Source organism: Rattus norvegicus, chromosome 1, assembly GCF_036323735.1.
Source record: "Rattus norvegicus strain BN/NHsdMcwi chromosome 1, GRCr8, whole genome shotgun sequence".
NCBI lineage: Eukaryota > Metazoa > Chordata > Mammalia > Rodentia > Muridae > Rattus > Rattus norvegicus.
This window is the reverse complement of record NC_086019.1, coordinates 76,312,602-76,337,939: the sequence shown is the minus strand read 5'-3', so window position 1 is coordinate 76,337,939 and position 25,338 is coordinate 76,312,602. Positions and strand designations below refer to the sequence as shown.

Below are 25,338 nucleotides of genomic sequence, written 5' to 3'. Positions count from 1 at the left end.
TTCTACTTGGATTTCCTTTTTTTTTTAAATCTATTTTTACATGCCACCTTTTCAGGGAAGCCTCTCTTTATCATTCTATTTTGCTGTTGATAATTGATTTTTATATTTTCCCCCTTCTCCCTTCATACACCTGCATCCTACTACTCCCCTCCCCCGCTTTCTAGAATTTAAAACTTGCTTAAAGAGGAATTTCAAGTTAACAGAGGATTGCGAAGAAAGTATAGATTGGTCTCATAATCCCCTGAGCATATGATATCCAACCCACACACAGCACATTAAATATAATCAGTAACACAGTATTGACATTATGCAAATTTTCTTTGACATCACCTTACATGCTTCTGCTCCAGCATCTCATGATACCTGTATCACATCTCCTCAGACTCCTCTGGGCTGTGGTAGTTCCAGAATACTTTCGGTTTGAGTGACCTTGACTAGTCTGAGAAGCACTGTTCAGATATAAGATGTTTCTCTAATGTAATTTACCTGGTTTTGTTCTATTATTAAAATGAGGTTGTGGGGGTTAGGGATTTAGCTCAGTGGTAGAGCGCTTGCCTAGGAAGCGCAAGGCCCTGGGTTCAGTCCCAGGCTCCGAAAAAAAAAAGAACCAAAAAATAAAAAATAAAAATAAAATGAGGTTGTGGTCCGTATATGAGGGATCTATGTTCTGGGCAAACACCAAATATGGACCACAAAATTGTGAACTGCTGCTGTGTTGTGCATTAGAAGCCCGGAACTTTTTTTTTCCTTTTTCTTTTTTTCGGAGCTGGGGACCGAACCCAGGGCCTTCCGCTTGCTAGGCAAGCGCTCTACCACTGAGCTAAATCCCCAACCCCGGAACTTTTAAAAATCTTGTAAGTAAAATTTTGTACCCTTTGACAGACATCCCTCCAGCCCCGATTTCGGTATCATATACTTTGCTAGTGTAATTTCATACTTAAAAAATTACACACAGAGGTAATATTGCATCAATTTTTTCTTTTTTTAAATTTATTTTTTCTACTATTTTGATTAAATTGGGTATTTCTTGTTTACATATCAAATGTTATTTCCTTTCCCTGTTTCCTGTCCATCAGCCCCTTAATCCCTCCTCCTCCCCTTCCATATGGAGATTCCCCTCTCCATCCACACCACACTACCGCCCCCACCCTACATTGGGGATCCAACCTTGGCAGGACCAAGAGTTTCCCTTCCACCGGTGCCCCAACAAGGCTATTCACTGCTACATATGAAGTTGGAACCAAGGGTCTATCCATGTATAGTCTTTGGGTAGTGGTTTAGTCTCTGGAAGCTCTGGTTGGTTGGCATTGTTGTTCTTATGGGGTCGCAAGCCCCTTCAGTTCATTCAGACCTCTCTCTAATTTCTCCAACAGGGGTCCCATTCTCAGGTCAGTGGTTTGCTGCAGGCATTCAACTCTGTATTTGACATATTCTGGCTGTATCTCTCAGGAGAGATATATATCTGGTTCCTGTCAGCATGAACTTCTTAGTTTCATCCATCTTGTTTAGTTTTGGTGGCTGTATATATATCTATATATATATGGGCCACATGTGGGGCTGGCTCTGAATGGCCGTTCCTTCAGTCTCTGCTCCAAACTTTACCTCCCTATTCCATTCTATGGATATTTTTGTTCCCCTTTCAAAGAAACAGTGAAACATCCACATTTTGGTCATCCCTCTTGAGTTTCATGTGTTCTGTGCATCTAGGGCAATTCAAGCATTTGGGCTAATATCCATTTATCAATGAATGCATACCATGTGTGTTTTTTCTGTGATTGGGTTACCTCACTAAGGATGATATTTTCTAGTTCATTCCATTTGCCTATGAATTTCATGAAGTCATTGTTTTGGATGGCTGAGTAATACACCATTGTGTAGATGCACCGCATTTTCTGTATCCATTTCTCTGTTGAAAGGCATCTGGGTTCTTACCAGCTTCTGGCTATTATAAATAAAGCTGCTATGAACATAGGGGACCATGTGACTTTGTTGTATGTTGGAGCATCATTGGAGTATGTGCCCAGGAGAGGTATACCTGGGTCCTCAGGCAGTTCAATGTCCACTTTTCTGAGGAGCATCCACACTGATTTTCAGAATGGATGTACCAGTCTGCAATCCCACCAACAATGGAGGAGTGTTCCTCTTTCTGCACATCCTCGCCAGCATCTGCAGTAGCCTGAGTTTTTGATGTTAGCCATTCTCACTGGTGTGAGGTGAAATCTCAGGGTTGTTTTGATTTTCATTTCCCTGATGACTAAGATGTTGAACATTTCTTTAGGTGCTTCTCAGCCATTTGATATTCCTCAGCTGTGAATTCTTTGTTAGGCTGTGAACCTCATTTTTAAATAGGGTTATTTGGCTCTCTGGAGTCTAACTTCATGAGTTCTTTTTATATTTTGGATATTAGACCTCTATCGGATGTAGGATTGGTAAATATCTTTTTTCAATCTGTTGGTTGCCATTTTAACTTAGTAACAGTGTCCTTTGTCTTAAAGAAGCTTTACAGCTTTCTGAGATGCAATTTGTCGATTCTTGATCTTAGAGCATAAGCTGTTGGTGTTCTGTTCAGGAAATTTTCTCCAGTGCCCATGTGTTCGAGATGCTTCCCCACATTTTCTTCTATTAGTTTGAGTGTATCTGGCTTGATGTGGAGGTCCTTAATCCACTTGCACTTAAACTTTGTAGTGGGTGATAAGCATGGATCGATTTGCATTTTTTTCCATGCTGACCTCCAGTTGAACCAGCACCATTAATTGAAAATGCTATCTTTTTTCCATTGGATGGTTTTGGCTCCTGTGTCAAAAATCCAGTGACCATAGGCCTGTGGGTTCATTTCTGGGTCTTCAATTTAATTCCACTGCCACTGGTCTATCTTCCTGTCTCTGTACCAATACCATATAGTTTTTTTTTCATCTTTATTAACTTGGGTACTTCTTATTTACATTTCGATTGTTAGTCCCTTTCCCAGTTTCCAGGCCAACATCCCCCTAACCCTTCCCCATACCCTTCTATATTGGTGTTCCCCTCCCCATCCTCCCCCCATTGCCACCCTCCCCCCAACAATCACATTCACTGGGGGTTCAGTCTTAGCAGGACCCAGGGCTTCCCCTTCCACTGCTGCTCTTACTAGGATATTCATTGCTTCCTATGAGGTCAGAGCCCAGGGTCAGTCCACGTATAGTCTTTAGGTAGTGGCTTAGTCCCTGGAAGCTCTGGTTGCTTGGCATTATTGTTCATATGGGGTCTCGAGCCCCTTCAAGCTCTTCCAGTTCTTTCTCTGATTCCTTCAACAGGGGTCCTATTCTCAGTTCAGTGGTTTGCTGCTGGTATTTGCCACTGTGTTTGCTGTATTCTGGCTGTGTCTCTCAGGAGCGATCTACATCCGGCTCCTGTCAGCCTGCACTTCTTTGCTTCATCCATCTTGTCTAATTGGATGGCTGTATATGTATGGGCCACATGTGGGGCAGGCTCTGAATGGGTGTTTCTTCTGTGTCTGTTTTAATCTTTGCCTCTCTATTCCCTGCCAAGGGTATTCTTGTTCCCTTTTTAAAGAGGGAGTGAAGCATTCACTTTTTGATCATCCGTCTTGAGTTTCATTTGTTCTAGGCATCTAGAGTAATTCAAGCATTTGGGCTAATAGCCACTTATCAATGAGTGCATACCATGTGTGTTTTTCTGTGATTGGGTTACCTCACTCAGGATGATATTTCCAGTTCCGACCATTTGCCTACGAATTTCATAAAGTCATTATTTTTGATAGCTGAGTAATATTCCATTGTGTAGATGTACCACATTTCCTGTATCCATTCCTCTGTTGAAGGGCATCTGGGTTCTTTCCAGCTTCTGGCTATTATAAATAAGGCTGCTATGAACATAGTGGAGCATGTGACTTTTTTATAGGTTGGGGCATCTTTTGGGTATATGCCCAAGAGAGGTATAGCTGGATCCTCAGGCAGTTCAATGTCCAATTTTCTGAGGAACCTCCAGACTGATTTCCAGAATGGTTGTACTAGTCTGCAATCCCACCAACAATGGAGGAGTGTTCCTCTTTTTCCACATCCTTGCCAGCATCTGCTGTCACCTGAGTTTTTGATCTTGGCCATTCTCACTGGTGTGAGGTGAAATCTCAGGGTTGTTTTGATTTGCATTTCCCTTATGACTAAAGATGTTGAACATTTCTTTAGGTATTTCTCAGCCATTTGGTATTCCTCAGCTGTGAATTCTTTGTTTAGTTCTGAACCCCATTTTAATAGGGTTATTTGTCTCCCTGTGTTCTAACTTCTTGAGTTCTTTGTATATTTTGGATATAAGCCCTCTATCTGTTGTAGGATTGGTAAAGATCTTTTCCCAATCTGTTGGTTGCCGTTTTGTCCTAACCACAGTGTCCTTTGCCTTACAGAAGCTTTGCAGTTTTATGAGATCCAATTTGTCGATTCTTGATCTTAGAGCATAAGCCATTGGTGTTTTGTTCAGGAAATTTTCTCCAGTGTGCATGTGTACGAGATGCTTCCCCACTTTTTCTTCTATTAGTTTCAGAGTATCTGGTTTGATGTGGAGGTCCTTGATCCACTTGGACTTAAGCTTTGTACAGGGTGATAAGCATGGATCGATCTGCATTCTTCTACAGGTTCACCTCCAGTTAAACCACCACCATTTGCTGAAAATGCTATCTTTTTTCCATTGGATGGTTTTGACTCCTTTGTCAAAAATCAAGTGACCATAGGTATGTGGGTTCATTTCTGGGTCTTCAATTCTATTCCATTGGTCTATCTGTCTGTCTCTGTACCAATACCATGCTGTTTTTATCACTATTGCTCTGTAATACTGCTTGAGTTCAGGCATAGTGATTCCCCCTGAAGTCCTTTTATTGTTGAGGATAGTTTTAGCTATCCTGGGTTTTTTGTTATTCCAGATGAATTTGCAAATTGTTCTGTCTAACTCTTTGAAGAATTGGATTGGTATTTTGATGGGGATTTCATTGAATCTGTAGATCGCTTTTGGTAAAATGGCCATTTTTACTATATTAATCCTGCCAATCCATGAGCATGGGAGAGCTTTCCATCTTCTGAGGTCTTCTTCAATTTCTTTCTTCAGTGTCTTGAAGTTCTTATTGTACAAATCTTTTACTTGCTTGGTTAAAGTCACACCGAGGTACTTTATATTATTTGGGTCTATTATGAAGGGTGTTGTTTCCCTAATTTCTTTCTTGACTTGTTTCTCTTTTGTGTAGAGGAAGGCTACTGATTTATTTGAGTTAATTTTATATCCAGCCACTTTGCTGAAGTTGTTTATCAGCTTTAGTAGTTCTCTGGTGGAACTTTTGGGATCACTTAAATATACTATCATATCATCTGCAAATAGTGATATTTTGACTTCTTCTTTTCCGATCTGTATCCCCTTGACCTCCTTTTGTTGTCTGATTGCTCTGTCTAGAACTTCAAGAACTACATTGAATAAGTAGGGAGAGAGTGGGCCTTGTCTAGTCCCTGATTTTAGTGGAATTGCTTCAAGTTTCTCTCCATTTAGTTTAATGTTAGCAACTGGTTTGCTGTATATGGCTTTTACTATGTTTAGGTATGGGCCTTGAATTCCTATTCTTTCCAGGACTTTTATCATGAAGGGGTGTTGAATTTTGTCAAAGGCTTTCTCAGCATCTAATGAAATGATCATGTGGTTTTGTTCTTTCAGTTTGTTTATATAATGGATCACGTTGATGGTTTTCCGTATATTAAACCATCCCTGCATGCCTGGGATGAAGCCTATTTGATCATGGTGGATGATTGTTTTGATGTGCTCTTGGATTCGGTTTGCCAGAATTTTATTGAGTATTTTTGTGTCGATATTCATAAGGGAAATTGGTCTGAAGTTCTCTTTCTTTGTTGGGTCTTTGTGTGGTTTAGGTATAAGAGTAATTGTGGCTTCCTAGAAGGAATTTGGTAGTGCTCCACCTGTTTCAATTTTGTGGAATAGTTTGGATAATATTGGTATGAGTTCTTCTATGAAGGTCTGATAGAATTCTGCACTAAACCCGTCTGGACCTGGGCTCTTTTTGGTTGGGAGACCTTTAATGACTGCTTCTATTTCCTTAGGAGTTATGGGGTTGTTTAACTGGTTTATCTGTTCTTGGTTTAACTTCGGTACCTAGTATCTGTCTAAGAAATTGTCCATTTCCTGTAGATTTTCAAGTTTTGTTGAATATAGGCTTTTATAGTAAGATCTGATGATTTTTTGAATTTCCTCTGATTCTGTAGTTTTGTCTCCCTTTTCATGTCTGATTTTGTTAATTTGGACATACTCTCTGTGTCCTCTCGTTAGTCTGGCTAAGGGTTTATCTATCTTGTTGATTTTCTCAAAGAACCAACTTTTGGTTCTGTTGATTCTTTCTATGGTCCTTTTTGTTTCTACTTGGTTTGATTTCAGCTCTGAGTTTGATTATTTCCTGCCTTCTACTCCTCCTGGGTGTATTTGCTTCTTCTTTTTTTTTTTTTTTTTGGTTCTTTTTTTCGGAGCTGGGGACTGAACCCAGGGCCTTGCGCTTCCTAGGTAAGCGCTCTACCACTGAGCTAAATCCCCAGCCCTGCTTCTTTTTGTTCTAGAGCATTTAGGTGTGCTGTCAAGCTGCTGACATATGCTCTTTCCTGTTTCTTTCTGCAGGCACTCAGCGCTATGAGTTTTCCTCTTAGCACAGCTTTCATTGTGTCCCATAAGTTTGGGTATGTTGTACCTTCATTTTCATTAAATTCTAAAAAGTCTTTAATTTCTTTCTTTATTTCTTCCTTGACAAGGTTATCATTGAGTAGAGCATTGTTCAATTTCCACGTATATGTGGGCATTCTTCCCTTATTGTTATTGAAGACCAGTTTTAGGCCGTGGTGGACCAATAGCACGCATCGGATTATTTCTATCTTTCTGTACCTGTTGAGGCCTGTTTTTTGACCAATTATATGGTTAATTTTGGAGAAAGTACCATGAGGAGCTGAGAAGAAGGTATATCCTTTTGCTTTAGGATAGAATGTTCTATAAATATCTGTTAAGTCCATTTGGCTCATGACTTCTCTTACTCTGTCTACGTCTCTGTTTAATTTCTGTTTCCATGATCTGTCCATTGATGAGAGTGGGGTGTTGAAATCTCCTACAATTATTGTGTGAGGTGCAATGTGTGTTTTGAGCTTTAGTAAGGTTTCTTTTATGTATGCAGGTGCCCTTGTATTTGGGGCATAGATATTTAGGATCGAGAGTTCATCTTGGTGGATTTTTCCTTTAATGAATATGAAGTGTCCTTCCTTATCTTTTTTGATGACTTTTAGTTGAAAATTGATTTTATTTGATATTAGAATGGCTACTCCAGCTTGCTTCTTCTGACCATTTGCTTGGAAAGTTGTTTTCCAGCCTTTCACTCTGAGGTAGTGTCTGTCTTTGTCTCTGAGTTGTGTTTCCTGTAGGCAGCAGAATGCAGGGTCCTCGTTGCATATCCAGTTTGTTAATCTATGTCATTTTATTGGGGAGTTGAGGCCATTGATGTTGAGAGATATTAAGGAATAGTGATTATTGCTTCCTGTTATATTCATATTTGGATGTGAGATTATGTTTGTGTGCTTTTCTTCTCTTTGTTTTGTTGCCAAGATGATTAGTTTCTTGCTTCTTCTAGGGTATAGCTTGCCTCCTTATGTTGGGCTTTACCATTTATTATCCTTTGTAGTGCTGGATTTGTAGAAAGATATTGTGTAAATTTGGTTTTGTCATGGAATATCTTGGTTTCTCCATCTATGTTAATTGAGAGTTTTGCAGGATACAGTAACCTGGACTGGCATTTGTGTTCTCTTAGGGTCTGTATGACATCAGTCCAGGATCTTCTGGCCTTCATAGTTTCTGGCGAAAAGTCTGGTGTGATTCTGATTGGTCTGCCTTTATATGTTACTTGACCTTTTTCCCTTACTGCTTTTAATATTCTTTCTTTATTTTGTGCGTTTGGTGTTTTGACTATTATGTGACGGGAGGTGTTTCTTTTCTGGTCCAATCTATTTGGAGTTCTGTAGGCTTCTTGTATGCCTATGGGTATCTCTTTTTTTAGGTTAGGGAAGTTTTCTTCTATGATTTTGTTGAAGATATTTACTGGTCCTTTGAGCTGGGAGTCTTCACTCTCTTCTATACCTATTATCCTTAGGTTTGATCTTCTCATTGAGTCCTGGATTTCCTGTATGTTTTGGACCAGTAGCTTTTTCTTCTTTACATTATCTTTGACAGTTGAGTCAATGATTTCTATGGAATCTTCTGCTCCTGAGATTCACTCTTCCATCTCTTGTATTCTGTTGGTGAAGCTTGTATCTACAGCTCCTTGTCTCTTCTTTTGGTTTTCTATATCCAGGGTTGTTTCCATGTGTTCTTTCTTGATTGCTTCTATTTCCATTTTTAATTCCTTCAACTGTTTGATTGTGTTTTCCTGGAATTCTTTCAGGGATTTTTGTGTGTCCTCTCTATGGGCTTCTACTTGTTTATTTATGTTTTCCTGGAATTCTTTCAGGCATTTTTGCAATTCCTCTTTGTAGGCTTCTACTTGTTTATTAATGTTTTCCTGTGTTTCTGTAAGGGAGTTCTTCATGTCTTTTTTGAAGTCCTCCAGCATCATGATCAAATATGATTTTGAAACTAGATCTTGCTTTTCTGGTGTGTTTGGATATTCCATGTTTGTTTTGATGGGAGAATTGGGCTCCGATGGTGCCATGTAGTCTTGGTTTCTGTTGCTTGGGTTCCTGCGCTTGCCTCTCGCCATCAGATTATCTCTAGTGTTACTTTGTTCTGCTATTTCTGACAGTGGTTAGGCTGTGCTATAAGCCTGTGTGTCAGGAGTGCTGTAGACCTGTTTTACTGTTTTCTTTCAGCCAGTTATGGGGACAGAGTGTTCTGCTTTCGGGCGTGTAGTTTTTCCTCTCTACAGGTCTTCAGCTGTTCCTGTGGGCCTGTGTCTTGAGTTCACCAGGCAGGTTACTTGCAACAGAAAAGTTGGTCTTACCTGTGGTCCTGAGGCTCAAGTTCGCTCGCGCGGTGCTGCCCACGAGCTCTCTGTGGCGGCAGCAACCAGGAAGATCTGTGCCGCTGTTTCCAGGAGCTTCAGTGCACCATGGTTCCAGATGGCGTTTGGTGTTTTCCTCTGGCGTCCGAGATGTGTGCAGAGTGCAGTCTCTTCTGGTTTCCCAGGCGTGTCTGCCTCTCTGAAGGTTTAGCTCTCCCTCCCACGAGATTTGGGTGCAGAGAACTGTTTATCCGGTCTGTTCCTTCAGGTTCCGGCAGTGTCTCAGGCGCAGGGGTCCTGCCGCTCCTGGACCCTCCCCCACAGGAACCCAGAGGCTTATACAGTTTCCTCTTGGGCCAGGGATGTGGGCAGGGGTGGGCAGTGTTGGTGGTCTCTTCCTCTCTGCAGCCTCAGGATTGCCCACCTGACCAGGCGGTGAGGTCTCTCTCCCAGGGGGTCTGGGAGCAGAGAGCTGCTGTGGGCCGGGATCCGCGGGTGTGGGACTCCCGGTAAACACAGGAAGTGCCCGGTCCAAGAGGAATTCTGCCTCTGTGTGTCCCGAGTTCACCAGGCAGGTCTCTTGCAGCAGAAAAGGTGGTCTTACCTGTGGTCCCGAGGCTCAAGTTTGCTCGCGGGGTGCTGCCCACGAGCTCTCTGCAGCGGCAGCAACCAGGAAGATGAAGCTTGAAATTCTTATCATACAGATCTTTCACTCACTTGGTTAAAGTCACACCGAGGTATTTTATATTATTTGGGACTATTATGAAGGGTGTTGTTTCCCTAATTTCTTTCTCGCCTTGTTTCTCTTTTATGTAGAGGAAGGCTACTGATTTATTTGAGTTAATTTTATACCCAGCCACTTTGCTGAAGGTGTTTATCAGGTTTAGTAGTTCTCTGGTGGATCTTTTGGGATCACTTAAATATACTATCATATCATCTGCATAGTGATATTTTGACTTCTTTTCCAATCTGTATCCCTTTGATCTTGTTTTGTTGTCTGAGTGCTCTGGCTAGAACATGAAGAACTATATTGAATAAGTAGCGAGAGAGTGGGCAGCCTTTTCTAGTCCCTGATTTTAGTGGGATTGCTTCAAGTTTCTCTCCATTTAGTTTAATGTTAGCTACTGGTTTGCTGTATATTGCTTTCACTATGTTTAGGTATGGGCCTTGAATTCCTATTCTTTCCAGGATGTTTATCATGAAGGGGTGTTGAATTTTGTCAAATGCTTTCTCAGCACCTAATGAAATGATCATGTGGTTTTTATCTTTCAGTTTGTTTATATAGTGGATTACGTTGATGGTTTTCCCTATATTAAACCATCCCTGCATGCCTGGGATAAAGCCTAGTTGATCATGGTGGATGATTATTTTGATGTGCTCTTGGATTTGGTTTGCAAGAATTTTATTGACTATTTTTGCATCGATATTCATAAGGGAAATTGTTCTGAGCTTCTCTTTCTTTGTTGGGTGTTTGTGCGGTTTAGTTATAAGAGTAATGTGGCTTCATAGAAGGAATTTGGTAGCACTCTACCTGTTTAAATTTTGTGGAATAGTTTGGATAGTATTCTTATGAGGTCTTCTATGAAGGTCTGATAGAATTCTGCACTGAACCCATCTGGACCTGGGCTCTTTTTGGTTGGGAGACCTTTAATGACTGCGTCTATTTCTGTAGGAGTTATGGGGTTGTTTGAATGGTTTATCTGTTCCTGATTTAACTTTGGTACTTGGTATCTTTCTAGGAAATTGTCCATTTCCTGCAGATTTTCAAGTTTTGTTGAATGTAGACTTTTGTAGTAAGATCTGATGATTTTTTGAATTTCCTCTGATTCTGTAGTTATGTCTCCCTTTTCCTTTCTGATTTCTTTAATTCGGACACACTCTCTGTGTCCTCTGTTTAGTCTGGCTAAGGGTTTATCTATCTTGTTGATTTTCTCAAAGAACCAGCTTTTAGTTCTGTCGATTCTTTGTATAGTCCTTGTTGTTTGTACTTGGTTGATTTCAGCTCTAAGTTTGATTATTTCCTGACTTCTACTCCTCCTGGAGGTATTTGTTTCTTTTTCTTTTAGAGCTTTTAGGTTTCCTGTGAAGCTGCTGATATATGATCTCTCCTGTTTCTTTCTGCAGGCATTCAGAGCTCTGAGTTTTCCTCTTAGCACAGGTTTCATTGTTTCCCATAATTTGGGGTATGTAGTACCTTCATTTTCATTAAATTCTAAGAAGTCTTTAATTTCTGTCCTTATTTCTTCCTTGACAAGTTTATCATTGAGTACAGCATTGTTCAACTTCCATGTATATGTTGGCATTCTTCCTTTATTGTTATTGAAGACCAGCTTTAGCCAGTGGTGGTCTGATAGGATGCATGAGATTACTTCTATCTTTCTGTACCTGTTGAGGCTTGTTTTATGACTGATTATATGGTCAATTTTGGAGAAAGTTCCATGAGGTGGTGAGAAGAAGGTATATCCTTTTGTTTTAGGATAGAATGTCCCATAAATATCTGTTAAGTTCATTTGGTTCATGACTTCTCTTAGTCTGTCGTCTCTGTTTAATTTCTGTTTCCATGATCTGTCCATTGATGAGAATGGGGTGTTTCAATCTCCTACTATTATTGTGTGAGGTGCAATGTGTGCTTTGTGCTTTAGTAAGGTTTCTTTTATGTATGTAGGTGCCCTTGTATTGGGAGTATAGATATTGAGGATTGATAGTTCATCTTGGTGGATTTTTCCCTTGATGAATATGAAGTATCCTTCCTTATCTTTTTTTTCTTTTTTCTTTTCTTTTTTCTTTTTTCTTTTTTATTAACTTGAGTATTTCTTATTTACATTTCGAGTGTTATTCCCTTTTCCGGTTTATGTGCCAACATCCCCCTAATCCCTCCCCCTCCCCTTCTTTATGGGTGTTCCCCTCCCCATCCTCCCCTCATTGTCGCCCTCCCCCCAACAATCACATTCACTGGGGGTTCAGTCTTAGCCGGACCAAGGGCTTCCCCTTCCACTGGTGATCTTACTAGGATATTCATTGCTACCTATGAGGTCAGAGTCCAGGGTCAGTCCATGTATAGTCTTTAGGTAGTGGCTTAGTCCCTGGAAGCTCTGGTTGCTTGGCATTGTTGTTCATATGGGGTCTTGAGCCCCTTCAAGCTCTTCCAGTTCTTTCTCTGATTCCTTCAACGGGGGTCCTATCCTCAGTTCAGTGGTTTGCTGCTGACATCTTCCTTATCTTTTTTGATATGACTTTTCATGGGAAATCAATTTTATTCGATATTAGAATGGCTACTCCAGCTTTCTTCTTCAGACCATTTGCTTGGAAAATTGTTTTCCAGCCTTGCATTCTGAGGTAGTGTCTGGTTTTGCCTCTGAGGTGTGTTTCCTGTAAGCAGCAGAATGAAGGGTCCTCATTGCGTATCCAGTTTGTTAATCTATGCCTTTTTATTGGGGAATTGAGGCCATTGATGGTGAGAGATATTAAGGAATAGTGACTGTTGCTTCCTGTTATATTCATATTTGGATGTGAGATTATGTTTGTATGCTTTTCTTCTCTTTGTTTTGTTGCCAAGATGATTAGTTTCTTGCTTTTTCTAGAGTGTAGCTTGCCTCATGTTGGGCTTTCCCATTTATTATCCTTTGTAGGGCTGGATTTGTAGAATAATATTTTATAAATTTGGTTTTATCATGGAATATCTTGGTTTCTCCATCTATGTTAATTGAGAGTTTTGCTGTATACAGTAACCTGTGCTTGCATTTGTGTTCTCTTAGGGTCTGTATGACATCTGTCCAGGATCTTCTGGCTTCCATAATCTCTGGTGAAAATCTGGTGTAATTCTGATAGGCCTGGGTTTATATGTTACTTGACCTTTTCCCTTACTGCTTTTAATATTCTTTGTTTTGTGCATTTGGTGTTTTGACTATTATGTGGCCAGAGGAATTTCTTTTCTCGTTCAATCTATTTGGAGTTCTGTAGGTTTCTTGTATGTTTATGGACATCTCTTTCTTTAGGTCAGGGAAGTTTTCTTCTATGATTTTGTTGAAGATATTTAATGGTCCTTTGACCTGGGAGTCTTCACTCTCTTCTATACCTATTATCCTTAGGTTTGATCTTCTCATTATGATCAAATGTGATTTAAAGTCAAGATCTTGCTTGTCTGGTGTGTTTGGATATTCAGTGTTTGCTTTGGTGGGAGAATTGGGCTCTGACGATGCCATGTAGTCTTGGTTTCTGTTGCTTGGGTTCCTGTGCTTGGCTCTCCCCATCAGGTTGTCTCTGGTGTTACCTTGTTCTGCTATTTCTGACAGTTGCTAGACTGTCCTATAGTCCTGTGTGTCAGGAGTGCTGTAGACCTGTTTTCTTTCAGCCAGTTATGGGAACAGAGTGTTCTGCTTTCAGGCGTGTAGTCTTTCCTGTCTACTGTTCTTCAGCTGTTCCTGTGGGCGTGTGTCCTGAGTCCACCAGGCAGGTCACTTGGAGTAGAAAATTTGGTCCCAGGCCTGAAGTCGCTCCTGGGGGGCTGCGTTTGAGCTCCCCTTGAGGGCGACAACCAGAAGGGCCTGCCCCGCCTTTTCCCTGTTCCCTGTGCACAGAGGCCCCAGATGGCGTTAGGTGTTTTCCTCTGGAGTCAGAAATGTAGGCAGAGTGTAGTTTCCTCTGGCTTCCCAGGCGTGTCTGCCCCTCTGAAGATTTAGCTCTCCATCCCTGACCGTAATACTTTTTGAGGTCAGGGATGGTGATTCGCTCAGACATCCTTTTATTGTTGAGGATAATTTTCGCTATCCTGGGTTTTTTGTTATTCGAAATGAATTTGTAAATTGTTCTTTCTATCTCTATGAAGAATTGGCTTGCAATTTTAATGGGGACTGGAGATTGCTTTTGGTAAAATGGCCATTTTTACTATATTAATCCTGCCAATCCATGAGCATGGGAGATACTTGGATCTTCTGAGATCTTCTTCAATTTCTTCTTCAGAGACTTGAAGTTCTTATTGTACAGATCTTCACATGATTGGTTAAAGTCACACTGAGATATTTTATATTATTTGGGATTATTATGAAGGGTGTCATATCCCTAATTTCTTTCTCAGCCTATTTATCCTCTGAGTAGAGGAAGGATACTGATTTTTTTTTCTTTTTTTCGGAGCTGGGGACCGAACCCAGAGCCTTGCGCTTGCTAGGCAAGCGCTCTACCACTGAGCTAAATCCCCAACCCCAATACTGATTTTTTTGAGTTAATTTTATACCCAGACACTTTGCTGAAGTGGTTTATCAGGTTTAGTTGTTCTCTGGTGGAACTTTTGGGGTCACTTAAGTATACTATCATATCAACTGCAAATATGATATTTTGACTTCTTCCTTTCTAATTGGTATCCCATTGAACTCTTTTTGTTGTCTGATTGCTCTGGCTAGGACTTCGAGAACTATATGGAATAAGTAGGGAAGGAGTGGGCAGTCTTGTCTAGTCCCTGATTTTAGTGGGATTACTTAAAGTTTTTCTCCATTTAGTTTGATGTTACCTACTGGTTTGCTGTGATTTGCTTTTACTATATTTAGGTATGGGCCTTGACTTCATGATCTTACCAGGACTTTTATCAGGAAGGGGTGTTGAATTTTGTCAAATGCTTTCTCAGCATTTACTGAAATGATCATGTGGTTCTTATCTTTGAGTTTCTTTATATAGTGGTTTACATTGATGGTTTTCCATATATTGAACCATTCCGGCATACCTGGGATGAAGCCTACCTGATCATTTTGATGTGTTCTTTGATTCGGTTTTCAAGAATTTTATTGAGTATTTTTGCATTGATATACATGAGGGAAATTGGTCTGAAGTTCTCTTTTTTTTGTTGGGTCATTGTGTGGGTTAGGTATAAGAGTAATTGTGGCTTTATAGAAGGAATTTGGTAGTGCTCCATCTGTTTCAATTTTATGGAATAGTTTGGAGAGTATTGGTATGAGGTCTTCTATGAATGTCTCATAGAATTCTGTACTAAACCCACCTGGTTCTGGTCTCTCTTTGGTTGGGAGACTTTTAATGACTGGTTCTATTTCTTTAGGAGTTATGGGGTTGTTTAAGTGGTTTATCTGTTCTTGATTTAACTTTGATACGTGGTATTTGTCTATAAAATTGTTCATTTCCTCCCGACTTTTGAGGTTCAATGAATATAGGCTTTTGTAGTAGGATCTGATGATTGTTTGAATTTCTTCTATTTCTGTTGTTATGTCTCCCTTTTCATTTCTGATTTTGTTAATTTGGACACATTCTGTGCCCTCTGGTTCGTCTGGCTAAGGGTTTATCTATCTTGTTGTTTTTCTCGAAGTACCAGTTTTTGGTTCTATTGATACTTTCTATGGTCCTTTTTGTTTCTACTTGGTTGATTTCGGGCCTAAGTTTGATTATTTCCTGCCTTCTACTCCTCTTGGGCATATTTGCTTCTTTTTGTTTTAGAGCTTATAGGTGTGCTGTCAAGCTGCTGCTGAATGTTATCTCCTGTTTCTTTCTGCAGGCATTCAGAGCTATATGTTTTCCTCTAAGCACAGCTTTCGTTGAGTCCCATAATTTTGGGTATGTTGTATCTTCATTTTCATTAATTTCTAAGAAGTCTTTAATTTCTTTCTTTATTTCTTCCTTGACAAGGTTATCATTGAGTAGAACATTGTTAAACTTCCATGGATATGTGGGTGTTATTTCCTTATTCTTACTGAAGACCAGCTTTTTCCGTGGTGGTCTGATAGGATGCATGGGATTATTTCTATTTTTCTGTATGTGTTGAGTCCTGTTTTGTGACCAATTATATGGTCAGTTTTGGAGAAGGTACCATGAGGTGCTGAGAAGAAGTTATATCCTTTTCTTTTAGGATATAATGTTCTATAAATAACTGTTGTCCATTTAGTTCATAACTTCTGTTAGTCTGTCTATGTCTCTGTTTAATTTTTGTTTCTGTGTTCTATCCATTGATGAGAGTGTGGTGTTGAAATCTCCTACTCTTATTATGTGAGTTGCAATGTGTGCTTTGAGCTTAATAAGGTTTCTTTTATGTATGTAGGTACCCTTGTATTTGGAGCATAGTTATTTAGGATAGAGAGTTCATCTTGATGGATTTTTCCTTTGATGAGTATGAAGTGTCCTTCCTTATCTTTTTTGATGACTTTTATTTGAAAAATAGAATGGTACTCCAGCTTGCTTCTTCATACCATTAAATTGGAAAGTGTTTTTCCAGCCTCTTACTCTGAGGTAGTATCTGTCTTTAACTCTGACGTGTAGTTTCTGTAGGCAGCAAAATTCTGGGTCATCTTTTCGTATCCAGTCTTTTAATTTGTGTCTTTTTATTGGGGAATTGAGTCCATTGATGTTAAGAGATATTAAATAATAGTGATTGTTGCTTCTTTTTATTTTCGAATTTGGAGGTGGGATTATGTTTGTGTGTTTCTCTTCTTTTGGTTTTCTTGCAAGGAGATTACTTTTTTGCTTTTTCTAGGGTGTAGTTTACCTCCTTGTGTTGGGGTTGGCCATTTATTATCCTTTGTAGGGCTGGATTTGTAGAAAGATATTGTCTAACTTTAGTTTTGTCATGGAATATTTTGGTTTCTCCCTCAATGGTAATTGATAGTTTTGCTGGATATAGTAGCATGGGCTGGCATTTGTATTCTCTTAGGGTCTGTATGAAATCTGTCCAGAATCTTCTGGATTTCATAGTCTCTGTTGAGAAGTCTGGTGTAATTCTGATAGGGCTACCTTTATATGTTACTTGACCTTCTTCCCTTATTGCTTTTAATATTTTTTCTTTGTTTTGTGCATTTGGTGTTTTGACTATTATGTGACAGGAGGAGTTTCTTTTCTGGTCCAATATATTTCAGTTTCTGTAGGCATCTTGTATGTTTCTGGTCATCTCTTTCTTTAGGTCAGGGATGTTTTCTTCTATGATTTTGTTGAAGATATTTACTGGCCCTTTAAGTTGGGAGTCCACACTCTCTTCTGTACCTATTATAGTTAGGTTTGATTGTGTCCTGGATTTCCTGTATGTTTTGGGATAGGAGCTTTTTCTGTTTTACATTATCTTTGACAGTTGCGTCGATGTTTTCTATAGTATCTTCTGCTCCTGAGATTCTCTCTTCTATCTCTTGTATTCTGTTATTGATGCTCGAATCTATGTCTCTTGTTCTCTTTCCTAGGTGTTCTATCTCTAGGTTTCTTTCCCCGTTTTGCTTTCTTTATCGTTTCTATGCTCATTTTTAACTCATTGATGATTTTGTTCCTTTCCTTCTCCTGTTTTGTTGTTTTTTATTTTCAGTCATTCTTTAAGGGATTTTTGTGTTTCCTCTTTAAGGACTTCTACTTATTTACTTGTCTTGTCCTATAATTCCTTAAGGGAGTTATTTATGACCTTCTTAAAGTCCTCCATCTTCATGATAAAATGTGATTTTTTTCCTCCATCTTTATTAAATTGGGTATTTCTTATTTACATTTCAATTGTTATTCCCTTTCCTGATTTCCAGATCATCATCTCCCTAACTCCTTCCCCTCCCCTTCTATATAGGTGTTCCCCTCCCCATCCTCCCCCCATAACTGCCCTCCCCCCAACAATCCCATTCACTAGGGGTTCAGTCTTGTCAGGACTAAGGGCTTCCCCTTCCACTGTTGCCCTTACTAGTCTATTCATTGCTACCCATGCTGTTGGAGATACAATGTGATTTAAAATCTAGATATTGCTTTTCTTGTGTGTTTAGATACCCAGTGTTTGCTTTGGTAGAAGAACTTGGCTCTGATGATGACAAGTAGTCTCGCTTTCTTTTGCTTGGTTTCCTGTGCTTGCCTCTTGCCATCAGGTTGTCTCTGGTGTTAGCCCTTCTTGTTGTTTCTAATGGTGGCTTGACTTCCCTATGGGCCTCTGTACCAGCATTCCTGTAGACCCGTTTTCCTGTTTTCTTTCAGCCATTTATGGGAAAAGAGTGTTTTGCTCTCAGGTGTGTATTTACTCCTGGTGGCTGGCTTTCAGCTCTCTGTGAGGGCAGCAACCAGAAGGGCTCTGCCCCTACTGCTCCTAGGTCCCTGTGTGCAGAGGCCACAGATGGCGCTAGGCGTTTTCCTCTTGAGTCAGGAATGTGAGCAGAGAGTAGTCTCATCTCGGTTCTCAGGGGTGTCTGCCCCTCTGAGGGTCTAGCTTTCCCCACACCCCTGCCACTGGATTTGGGTGCAGGGAGCTGTTTGACCTGTTCAGTTCAGATCCGGGCACGTATCTGGACTGCAGGGCTCCTGCAGCTGACTGTTCCTATATTCCTGTGTCCAGAGGCACTATGCAGTTTCCTCTTGGGCCAGGGATATGGGCAAAGGTGGGCAAAAGTGGCAGTCTGTCCTGCCCTGCAGTCTCAGGATTGCCCGCAATTCTGGGGGATCAGTTGTCTCTCCCACGGGATGTGGGAATGGGGAACAGGGAGCTGTGGGTTGGGGTCAGAGAGGTTTGAGCCATAGCCAGAGACCCAAAGTGCCCAGTCCCATAGGACTTCTACCTTTGTGTGTCCTGAGTCCACCAGGCAGGTCACTTGGAGCAGAAAAGTTGACCTTACCTCTGCTCTCAGGCATGTAGTCGCTCCTGGCAGCTGGCTTTTAGCACTCCGTGAGGCCAAATTGGACTTTTAGTGCCTTGCTTATTTCACTTAACATGATGTTCTCAAGGTTTATTGGAAATATTTGCTTCCCATTTATTTATTTCTGTGTGTGTACATTTCATGTGTGTGGGTGGATGCATGTGAACATGTGTTCATGGAAGCCAGAAGTATCTTTTAAAAAGATTTATTTATTTATTTATTTATTTATTTATTTATTTATTTATTTATTTATTTATTTATGTGTGTTTGTGTATGTGTGAACAAACATGTGAGTAGTACTTGCAGAACCAAGAAGAGGTGTCAGATTTCTTGGAGTTGGAGTTGAGAGGGATGTGATCCACTTGATGTTTGTGCTGGAAGATGAAATTGGTGCTCTATAAAAGCAGTAAATGCTTTTAACTACTAGATACTCTTTTTTAGCCCCTGGCTATCTTCATCATTTTCATTCAACCTTAGTTTTGGGGACAAGGCCTGTCACTGAGCCCGGAAGTCCTTGTTTAATCTAGACTCACTAGCCAGCATGCACCAGTGGTCCTCCTGCCTCTGATTTGCCAACACTGAGATTGCAAGTTATTACTGCTTTGGTCATCTTTTAATGAGGTATTGGGGATGTAGCTCAGATCTTCATGCCTGCATGGTAAGTATTTTACTGACCAAGTCACTCCAAGCCCCTTTGTTCTTCTTCTCACTCTCCTGTCTCTGTCCTCTCATGTTATATATGTATATATGTACATATCTATTTGTGTATACTCACCATGCTGTGTGTGTGTGTGTGTGTGTGTGTGCGTGTGCGTGTGTGCATGTGTGTATAGCCAGAGGTTGACATTTGTATGTCTTCTATCATTTTCCACATTAGGTTTTGAGATGGTGTCTCTCACTTAATGTGTTTCAACTAGACTGGCCTGGCACCAGTCCTGGAGATCCACCTGTCAGTCACTAGATATGGCTTTTACCTAGGTGTTGAAGATTCAAACTCACGTGCTTATGCCTGTGTGGCAGGCACTTTACACTGAGTCACCTTCCCATGTCCATTATTTTTCCTTGGGCATTGTGAGTTCCTGAATGTCAAAGTGGCTTGTTTTCCTAATTTTTAACTGTCAGCTTGACACAGCCTTGAGTGACCTAAGCAAGGAGTGTCGGTTGAGATGTGGTCCACATCGGAGTGATGTGCGGGCATGCCTGTGAGGAGACTGATGATTATTAATTGGTGTAGTTGGGTCCAGCCCACTGGGTGGCACCACTCCATGGACAGTTAGTCCTAGAATGAAATAGAAAGCTAGTAAAGCATGAGTCTATGATCAAGCCAGCAGGTAGCATTCCTCCATGGCTTCTGCTGTATTTCTCTGGCAATGAGTAGGTTCCCTGGTTAGATACAATGCCTCAGGGGATAATAACCAGTCCTGTATTTCAGTTCCTACCTCGAGTCCCTGCTGAATTCCATCAACAATGAACTGTGATCTGGACATGTACATGAAATAAATCCTTTCTTTTCCTAAGTTTGTTTTGGTCAGTGTTTTATCAGAAAAAAAAATAACAGGAGAGTAGAACAGTTAGGAATAAGTAAGCCAATGATTTAGAACCCTGGCATTTGGGGATCTGACTGTTCACTGGAGTTAGGGGCTGCCCTGTGTATTGTAGGATGCTAAGCAGAATCCCTGGCTTCTACACATTGGATTTCACTGACCTCCATCTAAGGTGGGAACCAAAACTATGTCCTCTGGCATTGCCAAGGATGCACAGAGTCCCTTCAGATTCAGAAGTATTGCTGCCAAGAAGATATCCCAGTGAGATCCTTCCAATCATGCAGTCAAGGCTTGACTGAGTGTTTGCTGCAAGAAAGGCACTGTTTAAGGCACTAAGGACTCAGAGAGATGCAGTGCTGAAGCTCTCACTGGAACTATCATTTGACAGAAGACAAGATTTATTTTCAAGGAGTCAAGACACACACAGCTAAGCAGTGTCTGTAGGCTGTGCCAAAAGTCTTTTCCTTCTGGCAACTCCAAAATGCATTACCTCAGCATGGAGACAGACTTGCTGCCCCTGAGAGAGGTCTCAACCATCATCAGTTTCTTTGCTAATGAGTTTATCCAGTCAAAAAAGTTTCTTTGCAATTCCCAGACCAGCCTGGGCTTGCCTACTCTTAACAAGCATGGAACCCTTATCTCTAGAGGCTACCCCAGATAAATGGAAAGCTAATTACTCCAGCCCTGTGGGGAGGAGACTTCGCTGGGCATTCAGTGAATTAACAGAGTTCTCACCCTTGGGAAGACACCAGGAGTTGCAACTTAATGAGTTATTCTTTTAGCCTTAGGAGTGTGGTTTGTTGTGTTGATCTAAACCAACTTGGGGCTTTTGGAGTTTCCAAGTTGTGAGATCAGGTGGGAGACATCTCACTGGGCATTTGGAGTTTCAGAGAGCAGTTTGAAGTTTACTACAGTCAACCCTGGGGAGGTTGTGCTGTGTTCTTCCAGTTATTTCACCTCTCTGTGGATACTGAATATGATAGTCATCCTAGGCAGCAACGCTGAAGATGTAACACTGGAGATAGAATGATATCTTGGGGCAGCTTCATGTAGTCCTGTGATTTTACTTACCATTGATGATGTACTACTCGTGACCTCTCCAAATATCTGCCTGTCTGTCTGTCTGTCTGTCTGTCTGCTTCTCTGTCTGTCTGTCTGTCTGTCTGTCTTCTCACCTACCTCTCTTCTCCAATGATCACTTCTCCTGGCTCCTAAACCTGCTTAGAGTTAAATGGAAGTCTAACAGATATCCCAAAGGTAATGCACTGGGGCAGGAACAGGCCTTCATGTCTCCAAATATGTCACCTCTTCCTTAAGCTTTTTCCGTTTAAATAAATATTATTATCCACTCATGAACTTAGGATGAAAGCCCAGAGCTCACATCAAGCAATATCCACTCATGTACATAGGATGAAAGCTCAGGGCTCACTTCAACCAAACCTAAAGCATGATGGCTTAAGGTAGAGTCATATGAGTGAGTTCAAATCCTGTCTTTCCCACATGATGGCTCAGGCTTTGGCCAAAAGTCTGTATTTCATCATCCTCATCTGTAAAAAGGGAATATGGTAGGACATACCCCACAGAGTTCTTGTTGGTATGAAAGGAGATTTGTAATCATAGATGGGTAGTAAGTCATAGATAGATCATACACATACAAAAATACACACATACAAACATATACACATACATGCATACATACAAGCATACATAGAAAGAAGATAGATAAATAGGTGTATAGAACACAGATAAGACAGAAAATGATAAAAGATAGATGATAAAGAAAAGATCATAGATAGATAGTAGATAGATATGTAGATATATTAAAGGCAGATACATAGATATATACATGCATACATAGATAATAAAGTTATACAAATTGATAGATAGAAAATAGATAATATATAGTAGATAGAGAAATAAGATAGGTAGGAAGATAATACATACACACATATGTTACAAGACAGATAAACAATAGATAAATAGGAAGGTAGACTGATAGATATTAAAGAGTAGATATGTGATAGAAGATAGTCAAATAGTTGGATAGACTCTATGCTGAGATAATTAGGTGATAGATATATGGGTAGATAAAAGATAGATGTAGTAAATAAATAGATGCCAAACAGAAAGCTAAATAGGTAAAGAGATAGATAGTATACAGAAGATAGACAGATGGCAGAAGATTAATAAATAGGTAGGTATAGGTTGATATGTCAAAAATAGGTAGATCCATAGAAGATAGGTAGGTAGAAGATAAATATAAGTTAGAAGATAGATAAATCAGTAAGTAGTAGAATATAGGTAGACATAGATAGATACATAGATATATAGAAGATACTAGGAAGTAGATGATATATAGAATGATAGAAGATAGAAGAGAGGAAGGTCTATAGATCAAAGATAGATAGATGGTAGATAAATAGAAAAATATTAGAGCTTAAAAGAGAAACCACAGGGCAGGCAAGTTGTAGAATATAGATGGGTTGAAGAAGGTAATAAAAGGAAGATAGAGAACAGATAGAAAGATATGTAGGTAGGTAGATAGGTAGGTAAATAGATAAACAGATAAATGGCAGATTAGATAGATATGAGGCACAGATAAATATTGTGTGCTCACAATTTCCATTGTGTGTTATTTTTCCAACATCAATAGGAAGACCTTCTGAGTTCACTCCATATACCACATATTCTTATTGTTTGGTCTCTACATTATAGTTCAAGTATGTTTTTGAAACTACCATTCTAAGCAGGCTAGGTCCTGCTCAGAATAGCCTTTCAAGGGCAAGTTACCATGCTAAACTTCATATCCAACCCACACAATTGGGGTTTGCTCTTAGGGTTGTTAGTCTCACTAACAAAAGAATGTAAGAATGAACTAAAACGGATGTTCAAAATCCATTTTATTAGAGTTTAAAAGAAAAACCCTGGGGCAGGTGAGATGTAACTCTCAGCAGGTTCCTGAAGGAGAATGGAAAAAGAAGAAAACCAAATCAACAAACCAACAAGCTAGCCACCCACCCACCCACCCACCCACCCACCCGACCACCCGACCGACCGACCGACCAACCGACCAACCAACCGACCGACCAACCGACCAACCAACCAACCAACCAACAAGACCATGCCCTTCCAGACATGGACAAGTAGCCACACAGTTAGGAGGAAGATTTTAGAGACAAAGAAAGCCTAAAATGTTGGGGGAATCCAAAGTGCTAAGGAAAGCTAGCTTAGAAAAGATATAGAAAAAAGATTATGCTTTTCAAAGCAGGCAGACTTGTGAAACAACACGGCTTCAGCCTTGTAAACTGCTGTGTTAGTGGTGGGGATTCCAAGAAAACTACAGCAACTCATTAAAGAACTAATTAATTATTCTTTCCATTTATTTAGCCCAAGGTGAGCTCACCTTTCTGGAAGTGTCCCTTGGCTTGGTGATTGATCCAGCCCAAATAGAATACTAGGTCTCTTCGTAGGCAAGAGGTTCAGATTACTCTCTTGACTGGAAGGAGTTTTCTATTAATGGTATAGCCCTTACTGATAACAAACATATACATTATGTATTATGAAGAACTACTAGAAATCAGTAAGAGAATGCCAGTGTTCTATTGCTGTGAAGAGATGCCATAAATATGGCAACTCTGAAAAAAGAAAGCATATAACTGGGGCTTATGTACAGTTTCAGATATTTAGTCCATTATCATTATGGTAATGCAGAGAGCATGGCGGCACACAGGTAGACATGGTTCTAGAGAAGCTGAGAGTTCTACATCTAGATCTGTAGGCATCAGGAAGGGAGAGATACTCGGTCTATCTTGAGCATTTGAAAACTCAAAGCCCATCCCAGTGACACACTTCCTTTATCAAGACCATACCTACTCCAAAATAACACCTTCTTCTTCTTCTTCTTCTTCTTCTTCTTCTTCTTCTTCTTCTTCTTCTTCTTCTTCTTCTTCTTCTTCTTCTTCTTCTTCTTCTTCTTCTTCTTCTTCTTTTTTTTTTTTTTGCAATCAGCAAGAGGATTTGGTTTATTGTCGGGATACACAGGCACAGGCACCTGTGTGCGCTTCAGTCACTCGGGGGACTGGCGCGCCCCACGGAACCAAGGATGGGCTTTTTATAGAATTTTGGGGAGCAGAAGCAAGCATACAGAAGCAGATGTATGGTTACAGGGATATCCTGAACCAGTCATCTTAAGTACAGCCTTGCAAAATGGCGTTACTGCTGCTAAGCTGGGGTCTTTCATTCCCCCATTTTTTTGCTAACTTTGAGTGAAATCTTTCACTCGACTTGGTCAAGAAATTTCTGTCTCTTGTTGTCTCAGCCTATGGTACTGCTGCGTCAGTACGAGGGTCTGAATGACTGAAAGTCTATCCCTCATGAACTGTACCAGCCTATTAAGGATGCAGGGTCCAAAAAGAAGAATTAGGAGAAGAATAAGTAGGGGTCCCATCAGGGTAGACAGGAGGGTAGCAAACCAAGGGGATCGGTTAAACCACCCCTCGAACCATCCCTGTTGGGAATCAAACAGTTTTTGTCTTTGGGCCAGGCGTTCTCGAAGCTTAGCCATATTATCTCTTACTATTCTAGTATGGTCTGCATAGAAACAGCACTCTTCTTTTAGAGCAGCACATAATCCACCCTCGCGGAGGAACAACATATCTAGCCCTCGTCTATTTTGGAGGACCACTTTAGACAACGATGTTAAGGACTTTTCTAATGCACTCACAGACTCTTCTATAGCTTTAAGATCTGCATTCATGGCTGCTTGTAACTGACGGAAATGACCAGTTTCTATGAGTGCAGTGGTCCCGGTCCCTATACCCGCGGCCACTCCCCCCAAGGTGATTCCTCCTAGGAGTAATGCTAAAGTCAGGGTGGCAGGCTCTCGTCGGAAACGAGTCTGTCTCTCGAAAAACGAGTATATATACTCGGATTCATGGTAGGTGACTTTGGGCCAAATTTCTATTAATACACAATAGTCAGAGGATTGGTTGAGGACTGTGGCTGAGATGCAGGGTGTTAGTCCGGTATTGTAGGCCCAGTATGTGTCTTTTGGGGCTGCCAGGAAGTAGTTCCCGATGGGAATCTTCTGAGTGGTGTTGTAGAGGGTCTGGTGTGTGTGGGGTACATTCCCCAAGCAGAGCCCTCGTCCCGAGACCTCGGGCAGAGTTAGTTTGTGGCTGGGGGTATTGGCACAACTGTCTGGGGCAGCAGT

At 40.6% G+C, this 25,338-nt stretch overlaps 1 pseudogene; it reads right to left on the bottom strand.

Moving 5' to 3' along the window:
- Positions 1-23,796: 23,796 nt before the first annotated feature.
- Envl-ps2 (MLV-related proviral Env polyprotein-like, pseudogene 2) overlaps positions 23,797-25,338 on the bottom strand; it is a 2,213-nt pseudogene continuing 671 nt past the window's right edge.